Source organism: Lepisma saccharinum, chromosome 26 (genome assembly GCF_977018435.1).
Source record: "Lepisma saccharinum chromosome 26, izLepSacc3.1, whole genome shotgun sequence".
NCBI classification, from domain to species: Eukaryota; Metazoa; Arthropoda; class Insecta; order Zygentoma; family Lepismatidae; genus Lepisma; species Lepisma saccharinum.
In genome coordinates this window covers 50,323,796-50,350,687 of record NC_139254.1, presented here as the reverse complement: position 1 = coordinate 50,350,687, position 26,892 = coordinate 50,323,796, and positions in this window count along the sequence as shown.

Below are 26,892 nucleotides of genomic sequence, written 5' to 3'. Positions count from 1 at the left end.
TTATCTGATTAACTATTCGACCGCCCCTCCCCCAGATTTCGGCCCCATACAACACAGTCGATTTTACTGTCGCCCCATATATCTGTTCCAGTAGCACAGTGCTTATTAGGGACCCTCCGTAGCAGTCTAGCCATCTTTCCCAAAGCATACAGCGCCTTTCCCTTCTTGCTCTCGATATGTTTAGTCCACTCCACGGACATGTTAAATGTCATGCCTAAATAGTTGAAGTGCTTGACCCTTTCAATCTGACTCCCCTCGTATTCCCAATGTTCATTGGCTGCCAAACCATGCCCCTTCTTGAAGACCACCGTGTGCAGTACTGTAAGCTGAAAAGCTTGATTCACATCTACCTCAAGCAACGCTCAAATCACGGTCCGCGCACGGTCCAGGGGTATCCACATTAGCGGTCAAGCTTAGTTCCGATCAAGGTATGATCATCATCGATCTGGTATTGGTTTCTTGAAAGAGTACACAGATTTTTTAATTTTTTAAAACTTTTTTGTATAAAGAGCCTGCCGATTGTACTAACTACAATGTTTAATATATTTTTAACAGGGTTGGTAACGGCCAAGGAATTTTAAATAAGTTCAATTCCGGTCCAGGAGAGAAAGTCATCAACCGTAAATGGGTTCTGGACCGTAAAGAACCTTTTTATCTGTAAACTATTTCAATTCTGTCCAGAAACCTTTTCTCCCGATCAATTTAAATACGGTCCAGGAACCTTTTTTTTCCCGAATCAGTTTAAATAGAGTCCAAGTTCCGTATTGAAATGAAACATACGCAACTTGGATCGATTACGGACCTGACGATAAACAATTATCCACTTGTGAGCATGAAAGACTAATCCAGGTGCTGGCTGTCTCGAAAATCTAAGGTACAATGTAGAAATGGGCGAAACGCAAACACTGCAGTCACGTTACCCCTCTCCATGTAGCCCCATTCTCGCTCGCGTCTTCCTTCACTTGGTTGTAGCAACATTATCCGTCCCTGTTGTGATATCTGCTGAGAACACAGCAGACGTGAGGCTCCTATTGGCTGCGGTTCCTGGATAGGATGCCGGAGCAACATGTGACGGGTTTGTTTGAACTCAATGTGCCGCCACACTAATATAGTCCATTGCCTCATGTACAGTAACTTCTGTAACTCTTCGACAAGGGAGTTTTTGAACCTGGCAGACGAGAGAACAACGCTTTCTACAATCGCAGTGTGACATTAGAATGTAAAACGTACTCGCGGACATTTGTAGAAGGTAACCTTTAATCGGACAACCCTGGTCCAGGAATTGTAAACAAGTTCAATCCCGGATTGGGAGTGAAAATCAGCAAACGTAAATGAGTTGAGGACTAAAAGTGGTAAACGTTGTAAGTGCCAAAAGCGAAAGTGTTGGGAAATCGCATCGTTCCGCACATCAGCCGGTAAGAACGTGCACACCAGTGACCTCTTTACACGCCCTTTGAACTACTTAGAGGGCTACCAGCCACTTTTCACGTTTACCACATTATCAAGCATGGCACATTTCACAGTTTAACGTGGAAAACGGCGTTTGAATTATTTTGGCACTTACAGCGTTTACCAATTTTAGTCTTCAGTTCTAGACAGTGTAGAACCTTTTCATATTTAAAGCATTTCAATTGGGTGCAGGAACTTTTTTTCAGGATAAATTTAAATACGGTCCAGGAACCTTTATCCCGTATGAATTTAAATTCGGTCCAGGAACCTTTTTTCAAGAATGAATTTCAATTCGGTCCAGGAACCTTTATCCCGTATGAATTTAAATTCGGTCCAGGAACCTTTTTTCAAGAATGAATTTCAATTCGGTCCAGGAACCTTTTTTCAAGAATGAATTTAAATTCGGTCCAGGAACCTTTTTTCCGTATGAATTTAAATTCGGTCCAGGAACCTTTTTTCAAGAATGAATTTCAATTCGGTCCAGGAACCTTTATCCCGTATGAATTTAAATTCGGTCCAGGAACCTTTTTTCAAGAATGAATTTCAATTCGGTCCAGGAACCTTTTTTCAAGAATGAATTTAAATTCGGTCCAGGAACCTTTTTTCCGTATGAATTTAAATTCGGTCCAGGAACCTTTTTTCAAGAATGAATTTCAATTCGGTCCAGGAACCTTTTTTCAAGAATGAATTTCAATTCGGTCCAGGAACCTTTTTTCCGTATGAATTTAAATTCGGTCCAGGAACCTTTTTTCAAGAATGAATTTCAATTCGGTCCAGGAACCTTTATCCCGTATGAATTTAAATTCGGTCCAGGAACCTTTTTTCAAGAATGAATTTCAATTCGGTCCAGGAACCTTTATCCCGTATGAATTTAAATTCGGTCCAGGAACCTTTTTTCAAGAATGAATTTCAATTCGGTCCAGGAACCTTTATCCCGTATGAATTTAAATTCGGTCCAGGAACCTTTTTTCCGTATGAATTTAAATTCGGTCCAGGAACCTTTATCCCGTATGAATTTAAATTCGGTCCAGGAACCTTTTTTCAAGAATGAATTTCAATTCGGTCCAGGAACCTTTTTTCAAGAATGAATTTAAATTCGGTCCAGGAACCTTTATCCCGTATGAATTTAAATTCGGTCCAGGAACCTTTTTTCAAGAATGAATTTCAATTCGGTCCAGGAACCTTTATCCCGTATGAATTTAAATTCGGTCCAGGAACCTTTTTTCAAGAATGAATTTCAATTCGGTCCAGGAACCTTTTTTCAAGAATGAATTTAAATTCGGTCCAGGAACCTTTTTTCCGTATGAATTTAAATTCGGTCCAGGAACCTTTTTTCAAGAATGAATTTCAATTCGGTCCAGGAACCTTTATCCCGTATGAATTTAAATTCGGTCCAGGAACCTTTTTTCAAGAATGAATTTCAATTCGGTCCAGGAACCTTTTTTCAAGAATGAATTTAAATTCGGTCCAGGAACCTTTTTTCCGTATGAATTTAAATTCGGTCCAGGAACCTTTTTTCAAGAATGAATTTCAATTCGGTCCAGGAACCTTATTTCAAGAATGAATTTCAATTCGGTCCAGGAACCTTTTTTCCGTATGAATTTAAATTCGGTCCAGGAACCTTTTTTCAAGAATGAATTTCAATTCGGTCCAGGAACCTTTATCCCGTATGAATTTAAATTCGGTCCAGGAACCTTTTTTCAAGAATGAATTTCAATTCGGTCCAGGAACCTTTATCCCGTATGAATTTAAATTCGGTCCAGGAACCTTTTTTCAAGAATGAATTTCAATTCGGTCCAGGAACCTTTATCCCGTATGAATTTAAATTCGGTCCAGGAACCTTTTTTCCGTATGAATTTAAATTCGGTCCAGGAACCTTTATCCCGTATGAATTTAAATTCGGTCCAGGAACCTTTTTTCAAGAATGAATTTCAATTCGGTCCAGGAACCTTTTTTCAAGAATGAATTTAAATTCGGTCCAGGAACCTTTATCCCGTATGAATTTAAATTCGGTCCAGGAACCTTTTTTCAAGAATGAATTTCAATTCGGTCCAGGAACCTTTATCCCGTATGAATTTAAATTCGGTCCAGGAACCTTTTTTCAAGAATGAATTTCAATTCGGTCCAGGAACCTTTATCCCGTATGAATTTAAATTCGGTCCAGGAACCTTTTTTCCGTATGAATTTAAATTCGGTCCAGGAACCTTTATCCCGTATGAATTTAAATTCGGTCCAGGAACCTTTTTTCAAGAATGAATTTCAATTCGGTCCAGGAACCTTTTTTCAAGAATGAATTTCAATTCGGTCCAGGAACCTTTTTTCAAGAATGAATTTCAATTCGGTCCAGGAACCTTTATCCCGTATGAATTTAAATTCGGTCCAGGAACCTTTTTTCCGTATGAATTTCAATTCGGTCCAGGAACCTTTATCCCGTATGAATTTAAATTCGGTCCAGGAACCTTTTTTCAAGAATGAATTTCAATTCGGTCCAGGAACCTTTATCCCGTATGAATTTAAATTCGGTCCAGGAACCTTTTTTCAAGAATGAATTTCAATTCGGTCCAGGAACCTTTTTTCCGTATGAATTTAAATTCGGTCCAGGAACCTTTTTTCAAGAATGAATTTCAATTCGGTCCAGGAACCTTTATCCCGTATGAATTTAAATTCGGTCCAGGAACCTTTTTTCAAGAATGAATTTCAATTCGGTCCAGGAACCTTTATCCCGTATGAATTTAAATTCGGTCCAGGAACCTTTTTTCAAGAATGAATTTCAATTCGGTCCAGGAACCTTTATCCCGTATGAATTTAAATTCGGTCCAGGAACCTTTTTTCCGTATGAATTTAAATTCGGTCCAGGAACCTTTATCCCGTATGAATTTAAATTCGGTCCAGGAACCTTTTTTCAAGAATGAATTTCAATTCGGTCCAGGAACCTTTTTTCAAGAATGAATTTAAATTCGGTCCAGGAACCTTTATCCCGTATGAATTTAAATTCGGTCCAGGAACCTTTTTTCAAGAATGAATTTCAATTCGGTCCAGGAACCTTTATCCCGTATGAATTTAAATTCGGTCCAGGAACCTTTTTTCAAGAATGAATTTCAATTCGGTCCAGGAACCTTTTTTCCGTATGAATTTAAATTCGGTCCAGGAACCTTTATCCCGTATGAATTTAAATTCGGTCCAGGAACCTTTTTTCAAGAATGAATTTCAATTCGGTCCAGGAACCTTTTTTCCGGAAGAATTTAAATTCGGTCCAGGATCCTTTTTTCCCCCGCATCAATTTAAATACGGTTCAATAACCTTTTATCAATGAAAGAATACGCAACTTGGACCGAATTTAAATTGTGTGAGAAAAAAGGTTCCGGTCCTACAGCGGAACCCAATAGAACCCATTAGAATTTATGAGCTCATGGACCTTTAAGAACCCTGATTTTCAACGACAGAATTGGCTGTTACAGCACTGGTGTTCGAAGAATATGACAAAGAACAAATGGAATTGCGAAAGTGGAGAACGTTTCTTTCCAACTACAATGTGCAAAACTGCAAATGTCAACAATCGCAAACACTATTTTGTCAGTCTAGGTTTGGCATGAAAATTTTCAGGCTCATTTTTTCATATCGACATTGTTGATAATTTCTTTTATTCGAAAGCTTCCGATACAACACGTGACAAATATACTTCAGGATGCAAGCCGAGTTTCAAAAGAACGACTATTGCGCACAACAAGTGCAAAGGCTATATATCAAGAACGATATTTGCCCATGGCAGATTGGAAGACTTCCTGCTACCCATAAAACCTGCAAATAGACCTGTCTTCCCCTGTCCCCCTGCACCCCGTCTCCCTCATTTGGGGATCTTCTCGTGAGCTGACTGCTGTAAAAGGAGTGCAAAGAAGGAGAAGAGAATGGAATAGATAACAATAAGCAAAATTTGACTATTTCTTCCATGGCCACCGAGAAAAGTGAGGAGTGGGAAAGAAAGACTTTAAGAATATAATATTGCTTAAATAACGTGGAAAAGCACGTTTTTCTTATTCCCATAATGTGCAAGGTCAAACTAGATATGTATGCATTGCGTGCAATTTCTCGCTCTTGCTCAACTTCTGGGTTTGTTTTCGCATGTTTTTTCCCAATATTCCCTCACAACCTTCACATGATATTGTAACTTTTCCCCATAGAAGTCAAGGTGCAGGTGCTTATTAAGTTTCCATGAAAACAAAATGGAGCAGGCAAGGACCTTGCTAACAGAACTTGCCATTTTACAGCTTCTGCTGGTCGAAATCGGTCAACAAGTTTCAAGATGGCAGACTTTAAACATGCAAAAATTTAGAAAATACAATTGGCGCGATTGCTGTTAGTAACGTTATTATTAATTTCTGTTGGCCATTGCTATTTCAAAAGATGCCTCAACTCCGTTCTCAGAAGGTATATCAGTTTGGTACACAAAGATTACTTGCACACACTAAACAGTTCATCATACCGGAACAACATGGTTTTTTTCCTGGAAGGTCCACTACATCAAATCTCTTAACATATGTAAATTATATTATACTAGCGTTAAGTAAAGGTCTAGTGGTAGATGCCACTGTAGACAGACTTCCCCAAAGCCTTTGACAAAGTCGCCTCCCCGATGGCGCAGTGGTAGCGTCGTCGCCTCCCCGATGGCGCAGTGGTAGCGTCGTCGCCTTGTAATTAAGGGGTCCCGGGTTCGATACCCGGTGGAGGTGGTTCGGATCTCACTTTAAACTGTAGATCCTGTCCCGATTAGCCTTACTGTGCATAAAGTGGACTTAAAACAACAAGTCAATGAATCAAACTTTGACAAAGTTAATCACCAAATTCTAAAAGAAAAACTTTTCTAGTATGATATCTGTGACTCACTCTTAAATTGGTTTTTCAGTTACACAAATAACAGAAAACAAAGAATTGCAATACAAGGATTCTTTTCTGATTGGAAGACAATACCATCAGGAGTACCTCAAGGCTCACATCTCGGTCCTTTATTCTTCTTCTTGTACATAAATGACATAGGAGATTACATAAAAAAACTGTAAATATATGCACATTCGCAATTATCTCGAAAACTGCTCGTTTGCGGAGAAATAAACATCTCAAGATTGGAACTTCATAATTAAATATATTCAAATTTGTAACAAGGTGGAATACATGATTAAAACTTAAATCATCCGTAAGACATATATACAAGATGCATAATCGTTGCTATGCACAGACTATGTACATTGGCCATAACTGCTAGTTCACCACATACAATAATGTATTTTATAATATATATCAATCTTCTCCCCTTCTAGAGAAAACAAACTTATGAGGGATAAAACGTTCTTGGCTTTTTTTACTCTTTGAGATTTCCTTCTTACAAAATCACTTCCTCCCTTCGAAGACAAACTTGTTACTGGACCAAGTCTGCTCGCTTCCTTCGAATATGATCTACTTTCTTGCTTCGGAGACGAACTGTGAGCATTGTGTTCTTCACTGTCGCTTAGTTCCTGCCGATGCATTTCATTTTTAATTGCAGGATATAAATATGCATGATATGCACTATCGTCATATTCCTTGGGTATTTCTGACTGATTTGAATCTCCTCCTGTTTCATGAAGAATCTTTAAAAATGAATAGTGTACATTTCTGTATCTGCCACTTTCTACACCTCTTACTTTATACACAGCAAAACTGCATCTTTCAATAATCTCTCCTTTCCGATATATCTTTCTTTCAGGACAGTAATAATATACTTTATTTCCAATTGAAAATTTCTCACATTCATAATGAACATTTTCAGTGTCATCTTTAATGATTATATTACTTGCAGTGTTGTAAGATAACATTAATGAACTTGGAGATGTTCCAGTTGATGGCAATGGAGTGTTGTTATGCCAGTGTATTACTGTACGCAGTAGTGATTCTACTTCAGTATTCAATTTTCTAACATCCCCTTTTGGAAATTCTAATGTTCTCTCAGCCAACCCGTTTCCCGAAGGTTTATATGGGCAGGAATGCTTTAGTTCAATGCCCAACCTTTGGCAGAACATCTTAAATTGTTCACTTGCAAAGGGTTGTCCATTATCTGAGACTAACTCTTTTGGAGAACCAAGTATGTAAAATTGGCTTTTTAAATGTCTAATTGCTCCCTGAGCCGTTAAATTAGAACATTGCCAAACATTCAAAAATTTCGTGTGAGCATCAACACACAACAGGAATAAATAACCTTTGAAATAGAAATGATCGACATGTACACGTTCCATTAGTTGTGATGTCGGTGTCCATGATATAAATTGTCCTTTTGCTGGAGCTCTTGCATTCGTCTGACAAGCATCACATTTTGCAACAAAACTTTCAATGTCAGAAGTCATTTTAGGCCACCAAACTAAATCTCTGCAAATCTGTTTTAATCTCACTACGCCACTGTGCAGACCATGAATTTGAGTGAGAAACTTGCATCGCAGTGTCTCTGGCAATATAATTCTATTTCCCCACATCAACAATCCATCTTCTGTTGACAGTTCCAGACGTTTCTTCCATAAAGCTTCTGCTTCCTCATTGATTTGTGGATCAATTCCTCTTGGCCAACCATTCTTAACGTAAATTGTTATTTTAGACAACAAACTATCGCTTTTTGTATGCTCCTTGATCTCAGATATGCGTAATGGTTGTAACTTTTGTTCTAGATCTGCATACGCTGTCAAAACCAAATCTGATTGCAATTCTTCAGGTAGTGGTAATCTTGACAAAGAGTCTGCTATTGGAACCTTCTTAGAATACACTATTTCGTAATTCAGAGATACCATGAATATTTTCCATCTCTGCCAACGTGCATTGTGTTGCATTGGCACTGGTGTATTCGAATCAAGCAATGATTTCGCAGTCGTTGAATCAGTGTATATTGTAAATTTTTGACCTGCCAGATATAAGTAAAAATGTTTCACAGACGAAAGAATGGCTAATGCCTCTCTTTCTCCCTGACAGTAATTCTTCTGAGCAGGTGAAAGTGTAGCTGAAAAACACGCCGCTGTTCGATGTTCGCCATTTATCTTGTGCCCTAATTGTCCTCCAACACCGTAGCAAGAACTATCCGTTTCTAGGATTATTTCTTTTGAATGATCGAAAGGAATTATAGCAGGTGTCTGAACAATCTTATCTTTAACAGCCTTAAATTCCGATACACATTGATTAGACCACAACCATTTTTCGCCTTTCCTCAGAAGTCGATATAGGTGTGGTATTGTAGATGACAAGTTGTGTAGAAAACGGCTTTGAAATGCAACCATCCCTAAAAAACTTAGTAGTTGAACCTTATCCTTTGGCTCTGGACTTTCTAAGATAGCACGCACATGCTTTTCAGTTGGTATGATTCCATTTGCCGTGAAACGTCTTCCTAAGTAAATCACTTCTTGCACTAGGAATTCAGATTTACTTAAATTGACTTTAACATTATAATCTTTAAAGCGTTCCAGAACTTGTTTTGTTCTTAGGAAACATTCTTGTAGACTATCTCCAGAATTGATAACATCATCAATAAATGCTGCAACTCTTTCCAATCCTGTTAAAATTAAATCAATTACCTGTTGGAAAAGCTGAGACGAAACATTTGTACCAAATGGTAAACGTTGCATTCTGTACAAGTGAGAATCATAATTTAAACATAATATGTTTTGTGAGTCTGGATGCAAATTAACTTGTAAAAATGCTGAACGTAAATCAAGCCTGGTGTAGTACTTTCCTATTTTAACTTTTTGTAAAATATCAGGAAAATCTGGTAGAGGATACACTAAACCATCGGTTTGAAAATTGACCGTCTTCGAGTAGTCTACACAGATGCGTATAGAATTATTTGATTTCTTAACTGGCACAATAGGACTAGCCCATTCTGAATGTTCTATAGGAGCTATAATATTCTGCTTACACATATTATCTATTTCTTGTTTTATTTGATCTAGTAATGAATACGCTATTCTGTACGCTTTCCTGAACACAGGCCTAGCATTCTTCTGTAAAGGTATTGATACCTTGAAATCTTTAATGGGTGTACTAATATCCTCATTAAACAATTCTGCAAAAGATGTCAGTAATTGTGAACGACAGTCTTCAATGTTCATTTGTTTTATATTACTTGAATTATGTACGTCGGCTTTATGTTTGTTCAGAATCATGACTTTGCTAGTTTGCCCTTGCACATTTGATGTTCGTGAACATTCACCTATATCATCAATCCTTTGCTGATGTACCTTTGGAGTATCCATTATGCTTGAACGCTGATTTTTCGAACAAGCATCTGGTAGCGAATCTTTTGATTCTAGACCTAAGCATGCATGTGTAGAATCTTCCTTTTGAACGTAATCAGTTTCAGGAAACTCATTTAGAAGTTTGCTGCGCCAATCACCAAATAATATGTTCATTCCAACTTTACCAATTAATATATTTGTATTGATATTATCGCCAACAACAAAAGGCATCATGTATATTTTTCCATGATAGTAAAGCGGTGGCTCAGTCAGTAACGCGTCTGACTACCATGCTATCGATCCCCGGCCGGTTCAAACCCGGGAACTTTTCTAACGGTGGAAGCGGCCCCGGCGCCCACCCAGCGTCGAATAACATGGGTACCTGGGGGAAACCCTGGGGGGGGGGTAAAGGCGGTCAGGGGCGTGATGCTGATCACATCACCCCCACTCACGACCGGATCAAGAAAGTGTGGGGCGTTATCCCCACACCCCCTATACGCCTTCATGGCGTGGTGCTATGAAGGCGTACAGGGGAACACTTTACTTTTTTTTTTAGTAAAGTTTTAAGCTTAATTGGCCTGATAAACACAATCTTTCACTTGATATCGAAGTATATGAATTTACTAACGGACTCAGTGTGAAGTTGCCCATAATATTAGTTAACAAATCTTTGGAAATGAAATTAGCAAAACTACCAGAATCGACAATAGCTTCTAACGATTGGTCTTGTATTATAATATCAATGTAGTACAAAGGTAAACGTTCATTTCGCAATGAAATTTGATCAGCTGCGTGTTGCAAATTAGAAATATATTCGTTTGCTTTCTTATTGTACATTTGTTGCGTGTTTGTAGTTAAGAAAGTATTTGCACTATCTTCTTGCACAGAGAATAAGCTATTTTGAGAATTGTATTCTCCATAACCATTAGCTTTGGTATCCAAATTACTGTTCCTTATTTCACAATTTCCTTTATACATACTAGATAAATTTACTGCAGTTTCCTTCCATTGTTTATTTCTTTCGAAACATGCAGCCAAGAAATGTCCTTTCTTCTTACAGAAACTGCAAATAGCATTGAATGCAGGACAATTCTCTTTGAATGTACAACCTAACCTTGCACAACGTTTACATTTTATATCATTTGCCTGATTTTGCCGTGATACAAATTTTTGGCTCAATGCAGTATGGGGTTTAGATTGTGGCATGCCTTTGTATGCATTATTTGTTCCGAATCTTGATTCTCTTGTACAAGGGTCGTTCAAGGTTGACCGGGATTTTCGTACGTAAAAAATCGATGAATAGCCGGATCATGATGAAACGTGGGGGTGACGTAATGTATTCCTTCGCGAGTAACTAGCGCCCGGCATGACGTATTTCGCGTATGCGCAGCAGTTGCAGCGAACATGGCGGCAAGCAGTGTGTCTGTGGCTGTGGAGCAGCGGTGTGTAATCAAATTTCTCGGGAAGGAGAAAGTGAAACCAGCTGAGATTTTCAGACGATTGCAAGCACAGTATGGTGAACAAACGATTTCGCGGACAAGAGTGTACGAATGGTGTGAGCAGTTTCGCGAAGGACGGGAGCTGGTGACAAATGAAGCGCATGGACACATTCGCCCGACTGCAGTCACACCAGTGAATATCGCACGTGTTGAGCAAATGATTCTTGAGAACCGGCGAGTAACAGTGCGGGATATTGCTGCCGAGGTGAGTGTCAGTGTCGGGAGTGTTGAGACAATCATTCACGACCCCTTACGCTTCCGCAAAATCTGTGCAAGGTGGGTTCCCCGCCAGCTGACATTCGATCAGAAGTGGACACGCAGGACGGTCTGTGAACAGCTTCTGAATCGGTTTCGAGCAGAAGGTGATGAATTGTTGCAATCCATCATCACGTGTGATGAAACATGGTTGCACAATTCAACCCCAGAGACCAAAAGACGCAGCATGGAGTGGCGGGATAAAGGTTCCCCGCCCCCCCCCCAAGAAAAGCAAAACGCAGCCGTCCGCTGGAAAGATCATGGCAAGTGTCTTCTGGGACATGAAGGGCGTTATCCATGTGGATTTTCTGGACAAAGGGAGCACGATTAATGCCCAGTATTGCTCCAGATTGTTGAGTGGTGCTGTACGAAAGTTCATTCGCAAGAAAAGACCTGGGATGTTGTCTGGAAATGTCATTCTTCTCCATGACAATGCCTGCCCACACACGGCCAATGTGACAACAACAACTCTGGCCGACATGCGCTGGGAAGTTCTGCCCCATCCCCCTACAGTCCGGATTTAGCCCCCAGTGATTATCATTTGTTTGCACCCCTTAAAGACCATCTGGGAGGGAAGAAATTCACGACAGACGAAGCACTGCGGAGCGATGTCCTCCAGTGGCTACGACAACAACCAAGTTCTTTCTACGCCAGAGGAATTCGGGAGCTGCCAGAACGATGGCAACGGTGCCTCGGCGCGCACGGAGAATACTTTGAAAAACTGACATAGTTTGGTGTTTCTTCTGCTACCTATTTCCTCTGCAGAAATAAAAGTCCCGGTCAACCTTGAACGACCCTTGTATCTTGTTGATTCTTTGAAAAATGAGCTTTAGCAAACGAATTGTTTGTACCGAATCTACGTGAGCCTTGTATTTGTTTATTTTCACCTACCAAAAATACATTTTGGTTGACTTTATTTTTATTTGTGCGTATTATCTCATGTTGGAGTACTACATCACAAACCTTTTCGAATGTGTTGGGCATGTCTGACAGTAATCTATCTTTTAGTATACTATCGGGTAGTCCGAACACGAGTTTTTCTCTAAGACGAGTGCCTAATTCATCTGTTGTAAACTCACAAGTTATTGCAGCAACTTTTAAACGATTTATGTACGATGTAGCTCTCTCACCTTGCTCTTGCTTTATTTGCATAAAAGCGAATCGTTGAATCCATTTATTAACCTATGGTGCATATATTTTTCGCAATGTAGCAAATAGTTACTCCAAGGTGCAATCTTGTGGATCCTTTGGACTTAATCTGTGTTCCAGCTCTTGATATGGTAAACTACCGATTACAGAAATAAGAGTAAACACTCGTTTCCTTTCTTGTATATCGTTAGCCTCAATAAAAGCTTTGAATCTTTTAATATACGAATTTATATCCTGGCTTGGGTAATAAGCCTCAAATGCAGGTATGAAACTTATGTGTTTTTCCATACTGGCTCACTTGGACTTAATTACTACATGTATAATTCTACTTACAGTAGTAATTATTTATCTTCTTTAATCCTCGTCGCCATTTTGTTATGTCCTAATATTAATGACATAAACAGAAATAAACATCTCAAGATTGGAACTTCATAATTAAATATATTCAAATTTGTAACAAGGTGGAATACATGATTAAAACTTAAATCATCCATAAGACATATATACAAGATGCATAATCGTTGCTATGCACAGACTATGTACATTGGCCATAACTGCTAGTTCACCACATACAATAATGTATTTTATAATATATATCAGAGATTACATAAAAAAACTGTAAATATCTGCTATATGCACATTCGCAATTATCTCGAAAACTGCTCGTTTGCGGACCCATGTTTGCTGAGACTTTTTTTTCTCTATTATCGTGCACTTTCAACTGTGTCACTTTGAGCTATTACTTATGATACACCCTTTATATTAAGCAGTTTTTATTTGTTTATTCATTTCAAACGTCACAATCCATGGCAAAAGAAGGCAGTACCGAAGAACGAACATAAAATGTCGGTTTTTGACAGTGTAGAAGGCGTAAAAGTACAATCCTGCCTGGAGCGCCAAAACATCTAGCTGCGGGGCTGTTGGGCAGCAAACACTGGTGAATACGATTGAGACATTCCTTTGTTTGGATCACGTGATAACAATGTGAATCACTGCCGGATCTACATATCTTGCCCCCCGCGCAAAATATTACCAAAAGCACCCTCTACCTACCCATTTCAGAGCAGAATCCTACTTAATTTCCCACCTGTTGTGTGCGAAGTTTCTGTGTGTAAAGGTTATGTAATATGTTGAAAGTTATACATTGGGCCACCTATGGAGGAAGGTGGGGCAAACGAGAACTGGAGGGGCCCGGGCCCACCTGGCCCCCTGGTTTCGGCGCCCGTGGTGATGTGATATATATACGAGGGGTTGAATAATATCCCTCTTATTTTATTTGCAGAGATCTCGGAACTTTTGCTGAGCGTTCCTACATTCCTTACCTACAACGCCACGTAGCAGGAGTTGCTGTCATCTGCCCACGTGATCAGCAGTTGCGACCAAGATGGCAACTGGTATGGACGTACGGTTAAAGGAGAGAGCCGTAATCGAATTCTTGATGGCGGAAGGAGTGCAAAATCGTCACAGGCGACGAATCGTGAGTCCACCACTATGACCCAACGATGAAGAGGCAGTCCATGGAGTACCGTCACAAAAGTTCTCCCACTCCAAAAGAATTGAAGGTCTGTGCATCTGCGGGAAAAGTCATGCTGACTCTGTTTTTCGATGTGAATGGTGTTGTCCACATCGAGTACCGTGAACTCAGAGCGGTACATCGAAACCATAAAGAAGCTAAAGGCTCGACTGAGACGCGTCAGGCCTGACAATGGAGCCTCTCTTCTTTTCCATGACAACGCCAGACCCCACACCAGCAAGTTGACCACAGAATATTGAAGCTTGGATACACTGTCCTCCCACTCACCCCATACAGCCCTAATCTTGCACCCTGTGACTTCTACAACTTTCCTAAACTGAAGGAACACCTTAAGGGAAACCACTACTCATCAGATGAGGACGTCCAACGTGCTGTGCGATTGTGGTGTCACTCCAAAAGCAAGGATTTCTACCGTGACGCCATGGAAGGACTAGTGCGCCGTTGGAGGAAGTGCGTGGAAGTGGATGGTGACTACGTGGAGAAGTGATGTTCCAGAACTGAAGGCAAGATGTCAATGTACACATTGTCTTTTATTTGATTAAATTCTGTTCACTATAACCGGAGATGTTAATCAACAGGCAAAACTTTTCAGCCCACCCTCGTATATGGCACTGTTTCTCACACCTGGAAAGTGATACATTTATAACAACCATGCAGTCATAACATTTTCCTGGTTTGGCGCCTCAGCAACCTTAGTGATACAATTTCAGTTGGAGAATATACTTTAAAATACGCACAAGACAAACAACTTTTAGTAGAGTCCTTGATTTTATGCCCTCATCCATTTGTTCCGATGAACTCTGCAACTGTGAATGGCATAATTATTATTTACATCTCCTTGGTTCAGTAACCTCGTGCTTGAAACCTTTCAAGAACGTGGCTCCGTCAATTAAAATGACTTGGTTATATTTCGCAAGTGACACACATTACGTGTCCCTTCAGAAGTTCTTACAGAGCTGGGGTGGTGGGGGGAAAGTTAATGAAGTACTTAGGAAGACCTGTGCATAATTGCCTTTGACAAAACACCGCATTGTCGAAAACAGTCATGTAATATACCATGTTCTGGCAGGGTGTTTTTTCTTCTTCAAGAATGTGAGCAAATTAGAAATGATCGAAGGTTGTCAGAGCTTATTTTTAGTAAAATTTATGTCCAAATAGGCTCATCGGGACTGGAACTATAGTTTAAAGTGTAAGGTAGGTGAACCAAAGGACGCCCTAGTTAAGCTTCTAGGGCAAGGTACAAATTTAATGAGAGATAAATTCCTCAAATTAAAATAAATTACTCCTATAAGTAATTAACAACGTGTACCAAATAGATATTGCTTGTAACTTTGCTTGTAACTTTAACAAATAATAATTACAAAACCGTTACATCTGTTCCCAAGGTGACCCATGGGTTTCAAACGTGGCCTACGGCTTATATTTGGCTTAGATAATGAATCTTGTCCTCAAGAAAACATATCTATTCATGTTTATTCGCGTTTCTACATCTTATTAGAGAACATTGTTGGTATCAAACTTTTGATTGTTGATATGCATGATAGGCGGGTGCAGTCCACTAGCGCACAGAAATGTGAAAGTGTGCGCTTGTGGTATATGAAAGGTGCCACAAGCGCACAACATCCAATGCTGCGTTGCCACATCTATGATTGTGTAATGGCTGGCCCGTGTAGAGGATCATTTAATTGCATAAAACCCTCAAATATCAAGAAGTATTACGCTATCAATTATATTATATCTTCCTCTATAGTGATCATCTCCTAGGTTAGGTTAGGTTAGGTTAGGTTAGCTTCGACTATATGTCTGGATTCTGCTGGTGTCTCCCTCCTTCTGCAGCGACACATTGCCCGTCTTATGTTATGAATATAGCCATTCACATAATATAAAATACATAATATGTCAACTTATAAGGACCCAGCCGGGGTCCCTTGAAAGGCAAAAACAGTTGACACAACGTGGCAACATCGCCATGGATTTTGTGCGCTCGTGGTATACATTATTAACCACAAGCGCACGTAGCCTCTTGTTTGTGCGCTCATGGTATACATTTTTAACCACAAGGGCACGCAGCCTTTTGTTTGTGCGCTCGTGGTATATATTTTTAACCACAAGCGCACGCAGCCTTTTGCTTGTATGCTCGTGGTATACATTTTTAACCACAACCGCACACAGCCTTTTGTTTGTGCGCTCGTGGTAAACATTTTTAACCACAATCGCACGCAGCCTTTTGTTTGTGCACTCGTGGTATACATTTTTAACCACAAACACGCAGCGTTTTGTTTGTTCCCTCGTGATATATATTTTTAACCACAAGCGCAAGTAGCCATTTGTTTGTGCGCTCGTGGTATACATTTTTAACCACAAACACGCAGCGTTTTGTTTGTGCGCTCGTGGTATATATTTTTAACCACAAGGGCACACAGCCTTTTGTTTGTGCGCTCGTGGTATACATTTTTAACCACAAGGGCACGCAGCCTTTTGTTTGTGCGCTCGTGGTATATATTTTTAACCACAAACACGCAGCGTTTTGTTTGTTCCCTCCTGATATATATTTTTAACCACAAGCGCAAGTAGCCATTTGTTTGTGCGCTCGTGGTATATATTTTTAACCACAAGCGCACGCAGCCTTTTGCTTGTGTGCTCGTGGTATACATTTTTAACCACAACCGCACACAGCCTTTTGTTTGTGCGCTCATGGTATACATTTTTAACCACAAGGGCACGCAGCCTTTTGTTTGTGCGCTCGTGGTATATATTTTTAACCACAAGCGCACGCAGCCTTTTGCTTGTGTGCTCGTGGTATACATTTTTAACCACAACCGCACACAGCCTTTTGTTTGTGCGCTCGTGGTATACACTTTTAACCACAAGGGCACACAGCCTTTTGTTTGTGCGCTCGTGGTATACATTTTTAACCACAAGGGCACGCAGCCTTTTGTTTGTGCGCTCGTGGTTTACATTTTTAACCACAAGCGCACGCAGCCTTTTGTTTGTGCACTCGTGGTATACATTTTTAACGACAAACACACGCAGCGTTTTGTTTGTTCCCTCGTGATATATATTTTTAACCACAACTGAACGCAGCCTTTTGTTTGCCGGCCTAAGGCCTTATAGGCAGACACTGTGCAAACGCTCTTGACTGCAAGGACTATCAAAGTAATTTCATCTCGTTATCTTCCAATTGAGAGAATTTGGTATGTTTGCAATACGTGAAAAATTAGAGAAATAATGTGGTATTTCGAAAAGTTGTTGAAAGCACAACACTTCTTTAATGTCTTCCATAGACTATGAAGGCTATCTTGACAACTTGCAGCGATGACCGCATGCTGCTCCCCTCCACTCTTCCCTTTGGAGAACTTCGTTATCTGCAGAATCTCTTGAGAAAATTCTTGGTGCATCCCAAAGGCGTCAAGGATTTTCTCAGATCTTTCAAGCTTTGTGGGATCATATTGTTTCTGCAGTGGTGGAAAAGTCGCAAGACCTGAATGATATGATATGATATGATATTTATTGATATTGGTACGAGCCCTTCGGCTGTGCGTATCTTACAATATTGTTACATAAACAACCCGACCTTAAACATGCACCCCATTTATCATACATTCAGAAACATTTATAAACAGAAACATTTGGAAAATAATTACATACTATGTACATATATAAATAGCAATGTGGTCCTCTTCTTACATTTGAGATTGTTCATTTTCACAACACTGCACTACACGCTCCACCTATGCCTGAGCCACTGCTGTTCCGTACCCTTCACTTTCACTGACTCCTTGCAGCATTTTCCTGCGCTCCCTCCAAACTGCATGTAAATAGGAGCCCAGGGCTTTGATATTTACATTCGTTATACCACTCCTCTCCTCCCTACATATAGCCTGGATGGTCTGCTCAATGCTGTCCCTTGAACTGTCCCCCCATTTGCGTTGTCTGAGGGGTGCCGACCAAACACACTCGTGTAGGATGTGAGCCCTCGTCTCCTCTTCGCCGCATAACGTGCAGATGGCACGACCGTCCGGCCCCTTTAGTTTGTGTTGCTTCCACCCCCCTAGCAGGAACCAGGCGAATCCACGTCTTTGCTGCTACGTACACGTATCAATGTATCGTTTTCTCCCCCATTCCACCTGGCGGTTGTGCGGCGACGAGCGTTACCTTCTCCCTACATTCTGCCATGATGTCTTGTCTGCAGAAACGGAGTAGGAGGATTGGGTCTATGAATCGGACAATTTTGCAAATACTGGATATAGCTGGTTGTTGAGTCATATATAACACGCAACTACCGGTATCTTGCAGAGCTTGCTTTACCATGTATACTCTGTCCCAGTTATATCTGGAGCAGGCGAACGAAAACAAGTCTCTGCGCAAGTAATGATGCGAGACGGGTCGACCAATGAACACGTGAGAGGGAACGGGATTGCGTGGGGGGGAGAAGCGACTGCATTTTCCACCCTTTCCACCAGCGTGTACTGCTTCTACTCCGCCTAATCGCTTTCTCCTCTTCCCTGCCTTTACAAGCGGCCTTGCTCCAGCTTGTCGCATTGCTTCGGTTCGGAAGGTTACATTTCCAAGCGGTCGTTTGTCGCTTTCGTCTGCAAGCTCCTTTAAGGGAGCGTTCAGAACAAAGTGGCATGCGACACGGTAGTTTCACACCGAAGCGACACAGGCCACTTCAGTTTATAAGCAACATTCACCGCGCATGCAAGAATAACAGTCCGAGGCAACACGACACGCGGTATTCTTTAAACGGCATAATCCGTACAAAACGCAAGCGACAATCGACACGAGCAGTTTGTTGCGTCGCTTCGGTTCGACACTTGCCGCTTGGGAACGAGATAATCAACAGCAGCATTGCACACCGTAGCGGCATGAGGGGGGGGGGCTAGGGTACCCTTTTCTACACCCTCGATTTTTTGCACATTTCAAATATTCTCGTTACAAAAATTAGTTCTTCATAATAAACGATGTTTCTAAATAGCGCGGAAAGTATTTTTTTAGATCTACGTGCTACGAAACTTACGTTTTTCATGAAATTAAAATTGCTTGCGTAACGTCAAAAAGGTTTTTCACAACTTTATGATGGCGAATGATGCATTCATGTCACAGGCGCAAGTCTGAAGATTTCGGATCATCGATTTATGTCACAGGCGCACGTCTGATTTTTTTCCTTTTCTTCTTGTGATTGACTTGTGCAATAGGAACATTTGCGATTGCGATATGTTCTTTGTGTGATATATTGGCAGATTGGACATTTCAGACATTCGATTTCATTTATGCGACTTCAGAAATTCGAAATAATAATATTTTTTTGGCAACTGCATGCCGTAAAGGGGAGGGTTGTTTTTTCTAAATGACTTGTGGGATGGGATAATTTGCGACTTCTATTTTTTATGATGGGAAGGAAGTGGAGGTTGGTATTCTGTGGAAAAGGACAACAAGGACTTTCCTCGTAGGAGTTAATACATTTTTGGACTTACAAATTGAACTTCGATACACAATTCAATACCTGGTCTTGGTAAAAAGAGGTAAGTTACCTTCTTTGGTTTAATTTTAGCCTTCATTTTTTGTATCTTCATGTGTCAATGCGGAAAACGTGAGAAATAGTGTTGGGGGCAGGTGACTTTGGCCAATTTCTAACATGCCTTTAAAAGGGATTCTATAGATACAGGCGGGGCCGCGGTAGCGGTAGGGGGCGGTAAGTCAATTACCCCAGGGGCGGAGCCCGGAACCGGTGGGAAATTTTGACTCGACAATTTGAAACGACAAAATCGCAACTTTAAACGGCTGTACAGTCGTAATTACTTCTTTCCGCGCTCCAATTTTTTTTATTCACACATAGGATCACATAACCTACATAATGAAAAATATTTTTTTTTTCAAAATTCGAGGGTGTAGAATAGCGTACCCGACCCTGAGCGTTCGATGGAATGCCCAAGCGACACGGGGGTATGGCACCGAAGTGACAAGCGACAAGCGACACAATCTCATTTAGTCAATAAGCGGGCATTCCCCGCGCATGCGCTACCAACAGACAGAGGCGACACGATATCTATTAGAAAATGGCCAAGTCTGAGCGACACGTGTCGTTCGTCGTGTCGCTTAGTCACGAAAGGTTGTATTTACTACTGAGTGTTCATTTCCAAGCCATAGATGCCGCTTGTTGCCTGTCGCATGTTTCTTCTTACTTCTTTGACTTCAGGCAAAATATGTTATTCACGTCAACGCAGAGCATCTAACTATATTTGTCTATTACTAGGGTCTCTCCGATGGCGCAGTGGTATCGTCGTCGCCTTGTAATCAAGGGGTCCCGGATTCGATACCCGGTGGAAGCACATTGTGGTTCGGATCCCACTTTAGACTGTAGGTTCAGTCCCGACTAACCTTAATGTACATAAAGTGGACTTAAGACACCAATTCAATCAATCAATCAATCAAAAAATCTATTTCTAGGTTTTTATTACAAAATCTTTGTAGTTTGCAACCAGTATACTTGAGGAGAGCGAAGGTGTGTTGATTTTGAGAAGAGGGGTCGAAATGAAAGAACTGTTTGTGCAAACGAGAATTTTATGACGATTGTCCAAAGTATGGCTGGAAGAAGACCTACGAGTTCATTAAACAATGGCAATGGCTACCTCCATATCGTTTGGCGGGATGAATGAAAGGAAGCGCCTAGGGTAGCAGATGGTTGGCAGATTTAAGGTATTCGGAGGAAATTTCAGTAGGAAGATAGGGATCTTTGGAAGTAAATATATAGCTCGACCACAAGACAAAAACCTTCCGTCAGAAGCGTGCGCGCATCTTCCCTGCCGTCGGTGCTCGGCGCAGTGTAGCCAGGTTAGACTTGAAAAAATCGGGAGATTGTTCCTTGGGAAACCAGAAGATCTAATAGTAGCGGATGAACGACGTTCTCGGGGACGGGACGGCATAGGCGTGCGCACTGGGGGGCATGAGGACGTCCGCAGATTTTTTCCAGCGAGGGGGAATACAATGTATTTTTATCAGGAGGGTAAACGAGTCCCGTAATAATGTTGCCCTCTCAGAAAACGCCACTTCAGTTTGAATTTATCACGTTCCTACATCCTTATTATAATAATGGATGTAAATTACTGTGACTGAAATCAACTCATACATCTGAAATAATAGGTACTTTTATGTCAACATTAATTTTCCAGAAGGGGAGGGGAGGTGGCGACCATCCTTGCGCTTCCTTCTGGACGTCCATGCCGCTATTTAATTTTGTGGAAAATGAAGTATTTAAGAATAGTATATTAAGGATAGAAAATTATTTTTCAAGTCGATGAAAGTTTCTCTAGCAAATTTCTTGTTATTAACACTCACATGCTTTATTTGTCAGTTATGCTGCCTCTATGTTGCTGTATTAAATATATATACATTATATATACATATATATACATTATATATACATATATATATATATATATATATATATATATATATATATATATATACACACACACACAGACATGTATAAAATAATTTGCCCACGCTACGAAGTCAGTGTTTCTACCTAGTAAGGCAAGGACGTTTCACTGCGTTTGTGTCACTTCATCCATTTCATCAGTTTTTCATTCATCCATATTGTCGTACTTAACCGTAGAGGCACAAAAGCGACGTAAAATAACTTAAAGAGAAATAGATTTTCGGGTGGGATAAAATACAACCATCTAAAAATAGTAATGTAGTAATAGTAATAAAATAATAATAATAATGTCCTAGCACAATTGAGTATCGTTTGGCATAATTTCACAGTTCAAACAGCACTTTTCATGGCTGACTGGAGTTCCACTCTACCTCTCCCCTCCATGTTCAGTAAGATGAGCAGGAAACTTGTTTTTGAGCAGGCCGTTGGAAGTGCCATAGCAACAGTTTAATATGGAATTCTCGTGAGAAATCAATAGGATGTTGGCAACACTGACGTTGGCCGCTCTGAAGGCTCCTTTCCCCTGTCATTTTCCCCACCCGCCAGCGCGATGAGGTTCTGCGCAGGTTTCTTTCCTTGTGGTTCCACTATAGCTGGGACACGAAGTTAATTGAGTTCGGGGCAAATTCGTTACGAACAACCTGTGACGAATTTGGATTTGCGAGGGGGGGATCTTGCAGAATATAACTCGCAAGAGCTTGCTTGTCTGCTAAGAAATCGAAGAAATGTTGGAACATCGAAAAATATGGAGAAATGAGAGAATGCTTAACCGATGAAAGAAAATAATTGGAAATGATATACTGATATGAACAGTCATAGAAAAGAACAGTTCCCAGCGACAGGCGAGCGACAAGCGATAAGCGCGCAGCTTGTTGTGGTTCTTCGGTTCAAAAGGTTGCATTTATTACGGAGGTTCGTTTGTAAGTGACATATGTTGCTGCTTCTGTCTGGTCACTTCTTACTTCGGTCTGACCTATGCGAAAGGCGAAAAGTGAGAAGTGTCGCTTGGGAATGAACCTACAGCAATAAATGCAATGTTTCGAACCGAAGCGACGCGACAAGCTTGAGAGAATAACAAACACGCAGTGAAGTTATGCCACAAATGAGTCCTTTATTTTTAATTGATTACATCTCTTCAAGAGATTCAGGTGTCCTCTTGTTCCATCTTTAGTTCCTGACCGCGAGGGGTGGGGATTGCAAACAGCAAGGCAGATTACAGACCTTAATTCTGGTCAGTTTTTTAGATGGCACTATCTTATGTGGAATTTCCCTCATTCCTTATATGGGTGCGTTACTATAGCTTACGCGTTATAGCATTAGTTCTTACTTTAAGGGGGTTAAAAACATTTCAGCTGTTTTAAGGATAGGCAAATAATTTCATTAATATGGAGAAGTAAATAAAGCCCGCAATTGTCTTCGTAAGATTTACAATATTTTCATAAAGTTCCCATTATCGAGAACAGTTCACTATCACATTATTTTTACAAATAGATATCTGAATCGGTATTTTCGTAATGTACTTCAATCTGGAGTACTATTAAAACAAAATTATTAAGCTTGAATACATTGAAAAATGGAAGTAATGCTGGATTTCGAAAGAGTATTAAAAATAAGTAGAATGATTGATTGATTGATTTAAAATTTCTGGGTGCGTAAAAAAAATTAAAAAATTATAAATGAGTAGGATAGCATTTTTTGGATGTAATAGACGCCGATTTTGGTTTCCAAACAAAAATACTTTATTATGAGTAAATAAATATTCGCAACTGATTAATTATTTTGTTGGTATTTTTTCGAGACTTTCGAGACGAGACGAGATTTTTTCATTAGCCGTTTCGTCTCGAAAGCGAGACGAGACAGATGGTCAGTCTCGTCTCGTCTCGAATTTTAATAACTCTGCCGCGTCTCGTGTCTCGTCTCGTATTCGAGACGAGACGGACGAGACGGGACATGTCTCGTCTCGTGGGCAACACTAGGAGATAGTCGCTTGACTACAAATTTATCCGTGGTAAAAACACTAAGAAAGTTTCTTCCACAGATTCGTTTCATTTTCGTTGTGTTTAGCAGATCCACACTCAAGAAAAATCGACACTTGTTCATTATTATTGTCTCCGCGCTGCGCACTAGAACAACTTGGCCGATACTATGTTTTTTTTCGAAAAGCAGCCTACCTACGTGGCGGAGTGGTTAGCGCGATGCTCTACGACGTCAGGTTTGCATCCCGGCCTGATCATGAGTGTTCTTCGTGAGTGTCCCTTCATTATTTTTATCACATCTTCACTCATCCTCATCGTCGTGATTAGCCAAAAGTGGCACAAAAAGCGACGCAAAACAGAATTCAATCAATAAGTCAATTAAAAACGACAAAACCACTTGAAGAACCGTGGGAGAGATGAATAAAAGTGCACACCAACCTCCCCACTTACATTTTTAATTTTTTTTAAAAAAAATCTAATTACTGAATTCAGTAAGCAATTCACGAATCACGATAACAAATACATAATAATAATAATGATAATAGTTGTTTATTTTAAAGTACTGAGAACAGTCAAAATAATAAACCTTATACAGACAGCACTATGTCACAACGAGTAATATCAAAAGATTAACTCATAATGATTTTTACAGTAAACCTCATCTTATACCTAAAGATAATATTTTAAGGGAAGTCATAGTTAAAATCATCGATTAAGATTTTTATAAATACACCACCCTTTCTCAAATTTACTGATAATGATTTTTTTCTTGTTTTGTATTTTGGAACGTAATATTCACTATCAATCCTTTTTGACAAAATGTTTTGTATCAATAAATTAATTTTATATTTCCTTCTTGAGCTCAAGGTTGTTAATTTAAGTATCTCCAACCACTCCATATAATTTAATGATATGTAACTTTTCTTCATTTTCATACAAAGTAACCTAATAAATAATTTCTGAATTGATTCTATTTTCTCGGTGTGACTATTTGCTGCTACGTTCCATAATTCACTTCCATATTCCACTAATGGGCGAACCAAAACCCTGGTGCCCACCCAGCGTCGAATAACATGGGTACCTGGGGGAAACCCTGGGGGGTAAAGGCGGTCAGGGGCGTGATGCTGATCACATCACCCCCACTCACGACCGGATCAAGAAAGTGTGGGGCGTTACCCCCACACCCCCTATACGCCTTCATGGCGTGGTACTAAGCACAGGAGAACACTTTACTTTTTACTTTATGCACAATAAAGTGATAAATAATTTCTGAACTGATTCTATTTCTTCCATATGACATTTAGCTGCTTAGCTCTATAATTCGCAACCATATCCTAATAATGGACGTACAATTAATAATATATAATAATAATAATACGACAAATATAATAATAATTTAAGTGATGAGCACGATTTGACAACCAGGTACATCACAATGTCAAAATAGGTGATTACAAAATTGAATATAAAGGTGTCATTTTAAGGCTCGGCTGGACCTTTGGCATGCAAATGGGCGAATTTTTTCAAATTTTCCTCTCCATTCGAAAAACTTCTTGGATATTTCAAAATATGAAACATTACATCAGCTTAGAATTCCTTCTAGAGCATTGACGTCAAATTTCGTGTAGTTTTCTTTCATTGTTGTCTAGATATTATCAAAAGTTTAATAGACTTATGTAATCACAAAACTATTGACAATATCTAGACAACAGTGAAAGAAACTACACGAAATTTGACGTCAATGCTCTAGAAGGAATTCTAAGCTGATGTAATGTTTCATATTTTGAAATATCCAAGAAGTTTTTAGAATGGAGAGGAAAATTTGAAAAAATCACCCATTTGCATGCCAATGGTCCAGCCGAGCCTTAATGATGCCCACAAACCACAGAAACGTATAGAGGACATCAAAACAAACAACTCTTCTCAGTAACATATTTCTCGTTGGAGCATCGTTTCGGCGCTCCAGCCGTTCAAAAAAGCCCGTTTTGCCGCCTGAATGTTGGCAACCCAACACAGCATTTGATCGTATCTGTGACGTCATTTCCTGCGGCTAAACAGTGCACTTCAGTGTTGCAAGGAACACACACATTTTGTGAATAATTACATACTACATAGCCATCTTTATCCCTCGGGATAAATATGGCCGTGCATACTACCAACCACATTATGAGCTGTAAAACGAATATAGGAACGCGTCCAGTAGACCGAACATCTAGCGGTAGCACGGCCTACCAGCCAGGAGACCATTATTCATCCCAGAGAAAGGAGAAAGTGAACCAACAATACGAAAAATGGTAGAAAAACAAGGTATTTCTTATGTCGTTGTTTCACTTCCTGTTGGGTTACAGAACGGGTTTTCTCGCTTTGTTTTACGGTACATAATGTGGCTGGTTGTAGCTATGTGATTTATCACAGAATATGTGTGTTCACGGCTGGATTCGAATCCCGGGCTGGGCATGGATGTTTGTGACTGTCTATTCATCAATTTCATCACATCATCACTCATCCCCATATTCGCAAATTAGCCAAAAGTGGCACAAGAAGTAAAATAAAACAATTCAATTCAATTTAATTCAATATGTGTGTTCCTGGCAAGTTACCTATCAAGCAAAAATGCATGTAATTATAAAAGTCATTCATGTATAATTATATTATTACTACTACAACTTAATAACTTGGAAGGGGAACATAAATTGAGAGTATTTGAAAATAAGATCCTTAGGAAAACATTTGGACCTTAAAGGGATGAGGAGACAGGTGAGTGGAGAAGGTTACATAATTTGTATTCATGTCCAGATATTATTAGAATAATTAAATCAAGAAGACTTAGATTGGAAGGCCATGTGGCACGAATGAGAGAGGAAAGAAGAGTTTACAGGATTCTTCTTGGGAAGCCTGATGGTAAGACACCAGTAGGAAGGCCAAGACGAAGATGGAGGGATAACGTTGAGATGGACCTAAAGGAAATTGGTAGGGATGGAAAGAATATACAGATCTTGCTCAGGATAGGGACAGATGGAAGGTCTGTGTTGCTGGAGCCATAAACCTTCGGGTTTAAGAAGGCTAGAGAGTAGTAGTAGTAGACAACCTAATAAAATGTCTATCAACAACTTGATTCTACTACAGAAAAATCTGGCCTTAAAGGATCATTCTGTTTTTCTGATAAGGATTGTTGCCCCTCCCTTAAAAAAATCTGCAAACGCTCTTGACTGCATGCATGGCTTCAGGAAATGACGTCCCAAATGCAATCAAATGGTGTGTTGGGTTGCCCGCATTCAGGTGTGATAACGGGTTTTTTGAACGACTGTAGCGCAGAAACGACGCACTAACAAGAAAAATGTTACTGAGA